The following is a 6,891-nucleotide window of genomic DNA, read 5'->3' on the forward strand; positions in this document are numbered from 1 at the left end:
ACATTGACAGGTTCTTCCATTCCCAACTGTGTATACATATATGGATACCCAGACTGCAGGGAGTGGGCTACTGCCACCCTGAACCACTAAATGGAGACTTTAGTGCCCACTTCCCAGCAAAGCATCTTCCACACAATAGGCAACCACCATTTCAATTTTTTTTCAACAAGTTTAGTTCTGCGTGTTCTACGAGTTCATGTAATTGGAATCGTATAGCATGCACTTTCTTGCATATGGCTTCTTTCACTCAGCATATTGCATTTAAGATTCATCCATACTATGCCTGCTATAGATGTTTGTTCTAGTATTGCTGAGTAGTATTCCATCACGTGGATGTACCACAATTCATGACGTACCACTGCTATTCATGAACATCTGGACTATGCCCAGCTTGGGGGCCTGCTCCCTTCTTGCCTGTCATGTTGCCTTCTGCCATCCTTCCGTATTGAAGAGACTGGTCCATAGAGACATACTGACAAGGGTTAGAGCTATTTGCTGAGTGAAATTGGCAAGTTGTTAGGCTTCTCTGACTCTACATTTGCTCTTCTGGGAACAATAGTGATAACACCTAGTAATAACTTAGTGTGGGAAGAAACTCAAAAGAACCAGAACCTGGAACATAACAGTATTTAATAGTAGCAGCTGTATTTTTTATGGCTATTATATTAGTTTCCTATGGCTGCTATAAGCAAGAACCACAAACTTGATGGCTTAAAACAACAGAAATGTATTCTCTTACAGTTCTGGGGGCTAAAAACCCAAAAACAAGGTATAGGTATACTCAGACTTTCTTTGTAGGCTCTAGAGGAAAATTCATTCCATGTATTTATCTGAGCTTCTGGTGTTACCAGCAAACCTTTGCGTTATTTGGCTTGCAGATACATCATTTCAGTTGCTGCCTCTGTCTTCACATGCATCTTTCCAGTGTTTTTTGTCTCTGTGTCTCTTCTCCTTTGTCATAAGGACACCAGTCATACCAGAGTACAGACCCATCCTACTCCAATATGACCACATCTTACCTAATTACATCTACAATTACCCTCTTTTCCAAACAAAATTCACATTCTAATATTTCAGGAAGAGCATGGATTTGAAAACACTTTCCAACCCAGTACAACTACTCCCCAACTAAATTGTAAAATAATTTACTTAAAGAACTGTGTTTTATATCATATTGCTGTTCATTCCTCAGTGGTCAATAAATATTAAGAGAAGCAGAAATGGATAATGATGATAAATTTAGGCTGTATTTTGAGGATTGGTAAGAAGAAAGGATCAAACAGCAGAATAAAGCATAGAATTTTAGCCTCAGTTTCTGTAGGTTTCCCTGTGTGTGTGTGTGTGTGTGTGTGTGTGTGTGTGTGTGTATATATATATATATATATATATATATATATATATATGAAGTTTTGGAGTAAAAAACTAATATACTTCCACAAGAAGTTAGCATTTTCATGTAGCTAATCAGAGGTTTTATGTTGTTCCACCTAGGAGACTTAATAAAAAATAAAGTTAGAAAAAGGTTGAAAGCGATTTTCAGGTTTTATTTCAGCTATAGTAAGACATTTCTTTAACATTTGTTCTCAGATAAAACAGTGCTCTGACATTCTCCTAGACCTGGTGAATTCCCTCTAGGAGCAGAGACTGCTGAAATGCATAAACACTGCACCATAAAATCATTCACTTTCCAGTTCTTCAGGTAAGAAGAGAAAAAAAAAATAAATAAAGTTCAAATTCCCTGTTTATACAAGGATAGATATGAATAGGGACTACATATTTCCTCATTTATTTTGTACCTTCTCTGTTGTTTATGCGACTTTACCCTGATGGCCAAATTCCATAGGAGTAGGGTGTACCAAGTGTTAGGATCACAATTAGATATAAATTAGACAAAGTTTCAGTCTTATTATCAATAATATCCAATTATAGTAATATGAAAGATATATGAAGCCTACCTGGTTTCTTCTTATGGTCTTCAATTACTTTTTAAAATAAAAAGATAGAACACCTCCCCAGTAGTGCTATGCCTCAAAGATTAGGAAATATTTTAGCAGCAAAAAAAAAAAAAAAAACACACACACACACAAAATTTCTCATTTTAGTCTTCTATGTAGTTCTGCAACCTGGTTGTAGGAATATACATTTTTCCTAAAGGACCCCCAAAAAATGCTTTCATTTTGAAAGTAAGCAAAATAAACCTAAAAGCCATTTGTATTTTTCTGAACTCACTACAGTTCTAAAGCAGTTTCTCTTCACCCCACTAAAATAATTGCTTGAAAGTTTGCCTATCCAAACCAATTCCCACGCATAGTAAGAGAAAACAGTAAAGCCAACTGTATAGTTAAGCAAAAAGGCCACCTGCTCACCTGGTGAAGGTATGGAGAAAAAAACAAAGGAGCTCCTCTCATGTCAAATGTAATCCATGCATGCTCTTCCACTTTTACTAAATTTTATTGATTATAATCTAGTTTGATTTAAGCCCCAAAGAGTTAGATTAAAATTCAAACTCTTGCTGAGAGAGATAACTAAAAAATAAAATAAAATAAAATAAATCCTGCATGTCTAGGTAAATTTGTAATATTGAATTATGTCTTGGGAAAATGAGACCTGTGGAAATACATTTTTACAAGTAAAACTACATCTGTAATACTCCTTATGGTTCACAGAGTATATCCTTATGTTTCTCATAATATCTTTATAAGAATCCAATAGAGCATTTTTAAAAAATTGATGTCAAATTCACATAACATAAAATGGATGACTTAAAAGTATACATATCACTGACATTTAGTACATTCACAATGTGGTGAAATTACTACCTCTATCTAGTTCTGAAACGTTTTCATCATAACAAAATAAAATCTCATACGCATAAAGCTGGTGCTTCCCATTTCCCCCTCCCCCCAGCCCTAGGCAACCAACAATCTCCTATTTCTGTGTATTTACCTCTTTCTAATGTGTCACATCTATAGCCATTACATTACAAATGACAATTAAAAAAATATTCTCTCAATGTTCAAATAGTATTCTCTGATTGAACAAGGAAGTCATTCATATCATTGACAAATGGAATAAGTAAAGTTCCAATGTATGACATTATATTTAGTTTAATGAATTTGTATGCATATGAGATATAGGCTAACAGGGGGCCAAATATAATGCTTAATGGCCATAAATTTATTGTGAAAAGAATGAGAGCATTGAATGCAACTTCATTTGTCAAATCATTGTTGAATTACAACATTTGACTAAGGATACAAGAATTAGACAAAAATCAACAAAAAATTCTGGCAGAATCAGCTATGTGGAATTCACAGTAAAGAGTATTTTATCACTAGTTTTTAAATGTGGCTACGAATTCTGTATAACAATAAAATTATATTAATTTGTGTATGTATTTGTGCATATTTTGGGAAACTGGTTATTAGACATTTACCAGTACAGCAATACCCTCAAGCCTTACTGACTTGAGTCTTTAAAAAAAGAATAATAATACAGATTGCATAAGGTTAGTATGAGTTTCTCCCAGTGCAATTTCTGGCAATGAGTAGGCACTATAAGTGTTAGCTATGGTTATTTACAGACAGCAAAACTGAAGTTCATTTATGAGTTAAGTAATTAGTTATCAGCCAAAGGTAGTTTAGTTTGTAAAATTATGCACTATCCTATAAGCTTCTTAAGACATAGACTTCATCTCATTCACCTGGAAGACATTCCCAGCACCTTGAGAAAAATGCACATATTTGATACTCCAGTGTGCTGCAGAAAATTAGTTTGAGGATTCTAATCTAGAAGAAAGAGCACTAGATTGATTGTTGGGAAGACTGGGCTTGGGTGTCACCATTCCCACTAATTCAAGAGAGAATTTTCACAAACCATTTATTGGTCATCTCAAACCCGTCACAGCTGTGTTCAACTTTGATCACCATAAAATGTGTACTAACACTGAGTTTTTACACTGTTATAGCAGTATGAGTCAGACTCAAAGCAAATTTGCAGGTCATGTAATGTTTCTTAATATCAAGTATAACATATTGAAAGTCAAGGGTAAGAGTTACAGGATTATGTTGATGCCAGTAAAAAATTAAGTATTTGTTAGCACAAGCAAGCACTTTGCAATGTGGCTGGGTAAGAGAGGGTGGTCAGGGTAGAACTGGTTCTACTCAAATAATGGTAGCACAACAAGAGTATTTAAACATCAAAATAAAGTTGGATACTTTTCGTGTCCATGTAAGGCTACACTGCATTATAATTATTGCAATTAAAATATTATACATGCATATAGTATTCATACCTATAACAATTATTTGTTATATGTATGTATATTTATGAATAATTTATGAATAATTATAATTGTTCATAAATATGTTTTTTGAAACCAATGAGAACAAAGACATAAAATATCAGAATCTCTGGGACACATTTAAAGCAGTGTGTAGAGGGAAATTTATAGCACTAAATGTCCACAAAAGATAGGAGGAAATATCTAAAATCGACACCCTAGCATCTCAATTAAAAGAACTAGAGAAACAAGAGCAAACAAATTAACAAGCTAGAAAAAGCAAAAACAAAAACAAAAAAAAAAAAAACAAGAAATAACTAAGATCAGAGCAGAACTGAAGAGGACAGAGACGTGAAAAACCCTTCAAAAAAATCAATGAATCCAGGAGCTGGTTTTTTTTGAAAAGGTCATCAAAATAGATAGACTCCTAGCCAGACTAATAAAGAAGAAAAGAGTGAAGAATCAAATAGATGTAATAAAATATGATAAAGGGGATATCACCACTAATCCCACAGAAATACAAACTACCATCAGAGAATACTACAAACACCTCTATGCAAACAAACCCCAATAAATCTAGAAGAAATGGATAAATTCCTGGACACTTCCACCCTCCAAAGACTAAACCAGGAAAAAGTTGAATCCCTGAATAGACCAATAACAAGGTTTGAAATTGAGGCAGCAATTAATAGCATATCAACCAAAAAAAAAAAAAAAAAGTCCAGGAACAGACAGGTTCAGAGCCAAATTCTACCAGAGGTACAAAGAGGAGCTGGTATCATTCCTTCTGAAACTATTCCAAACACTAGAAAAAGAGGGAATCCTCCCTAACTCATTTTATGAGACCAACATCATCCTGATACCAAAACCTGGCAGAGACACAACTAAAAAAGAAAATTTCAGGCCAATATCCATGATGAACATTGATGCAAAAATCCTTAATAAAATACTGGCAAACCTAATCCAACAGCATATCAAAAACCTTATGCATCACAATCAAGTCAGCTTCATCCCTGGGATATAAGGCTGTTCAACATAGGCAAATCTATAAACATAATCCATCACATAAACAGACCAACGACAAAAACCACATGATTATCTCAATAGATGCAGAGAAGGTCTTCGACAAAATTCAACAGCCCCTTATGCTAAAAACTCTCAATAAACTAGGTATCAGTGGAATGTATCTCAAAATAATAAGAGCTATTTACGACAAACCCACAGCAAGTATTATACTGAATGGGCAAAAACTGGAAGCATTCCCTTTGAAATCTGGCACTAGACAAGGATGCCCTCTCTCACCACTCCTATTCAATGTAGTATTGGAAGTTCTGGCCAGGGCAATCAGGCAAGAAAAAGAAATAAAGCGTATTCAATTAGGAAAAGAGGAAGTCAAATTGTCTCTACTTGCAGATGACATGATTGCATATTTAGAAGACCCCATCATTGCAACCCAAAATCTTAAGCTGATAAGCAATTTCAGCAAAGTCCCAGGATACAAAATCAATGTGCAAAAATCACAAGCATTCCTATACACTAATAACAGGGAGACAAACAGAGAGCCAAATCATGAATGAAGTCCTATTCACAATTTCTACAAAGAGAATCAAATACCTAGGAATACAACTAACAAGGGATGTGAAGGACCACTTTAAGAACTACAAACCACTGCTCAAGGAAATAAGAGAGGATACAAACAAATAGAAAAACATTCCTTATGGTGAGGAAGAATCAAGGTTGTGAAAATGACCATACTGCCCAAAGTAATTTATAGATTCAATGTTCTCCCCATCAGGTTACCATTGACTTGCTTCACAGAATTGAAAAAAAAACACCTTAAATTTCATATGAAACCAAAAGAGAGCCTGCATAGCAAAGACAATCCTAAGCAAAGCAAAACAAACAAACAAAAAGCTGGAGGCACCATGCCACCTGACTTCAAATTATACTACAAGGATACAGTAATCAAAACAGCATGGTACTAGTACCAAAACAGAGATATAGACAATGGAATAGAACGGAGGCCTCAGAGGCAACACCACACATCTACAACCATCTGACCTTTGACAAACCTGACAAAAACAAGCAATGGGGAAAGGATTTCCTATTTAATAAATGGTGTTGGGAAAACTGGCTAGCCATATGCAGAAAGCTGAAACTGGATCCCTTCCTTACACATTATACAAAAATTAACTTCAGATGAATTAAAGATTTAAACATAAGACCTAACACCATAAAAATGCTAGAAGAAAACTTAGGCAATGCCTTCAGGACATAGGCATGGGTAAGGACTTCATGACTAAAATACCAAAAGAAATGGCAGCAAAAGCCAAAAAAGGCAAATGGGATCTAATTAAAATGAAGAGCTTCTGTACAGCAAAAGAAACTATCACTAGAGTGAACCAGCAACCAAATGAATGGGGAAAAAAAATTTTGCAATCTACCCATCTGACAAAGGGCTGAAATCCAGAATCTACTAACAATTTAAACACATTTACAAGAACAAAAAACAAACAACTTCATCAAAAAGTGGGCAAAGGATATGAACATACACTTCTCAAAAGAAGACATTTATGTAGCCAACAAACATATGGAAGAAAGCTCATCAT

This window comes from Saimiri boliviensis, chromosome 12 (genome assembly GCF_048565385.1).
Source record: "Saimiri boliviensis isolate mSaiBol1 chromosome 12, mSaiBol1.pri, whole genome shotgun sequence".
In the NCBI taxonomy this organism is placed as follows: Eukaryota; Metazoa; Chordata; class Mammalia; order Primates; family Cebidae; genus Saimiri; species Saimiri boliviensis.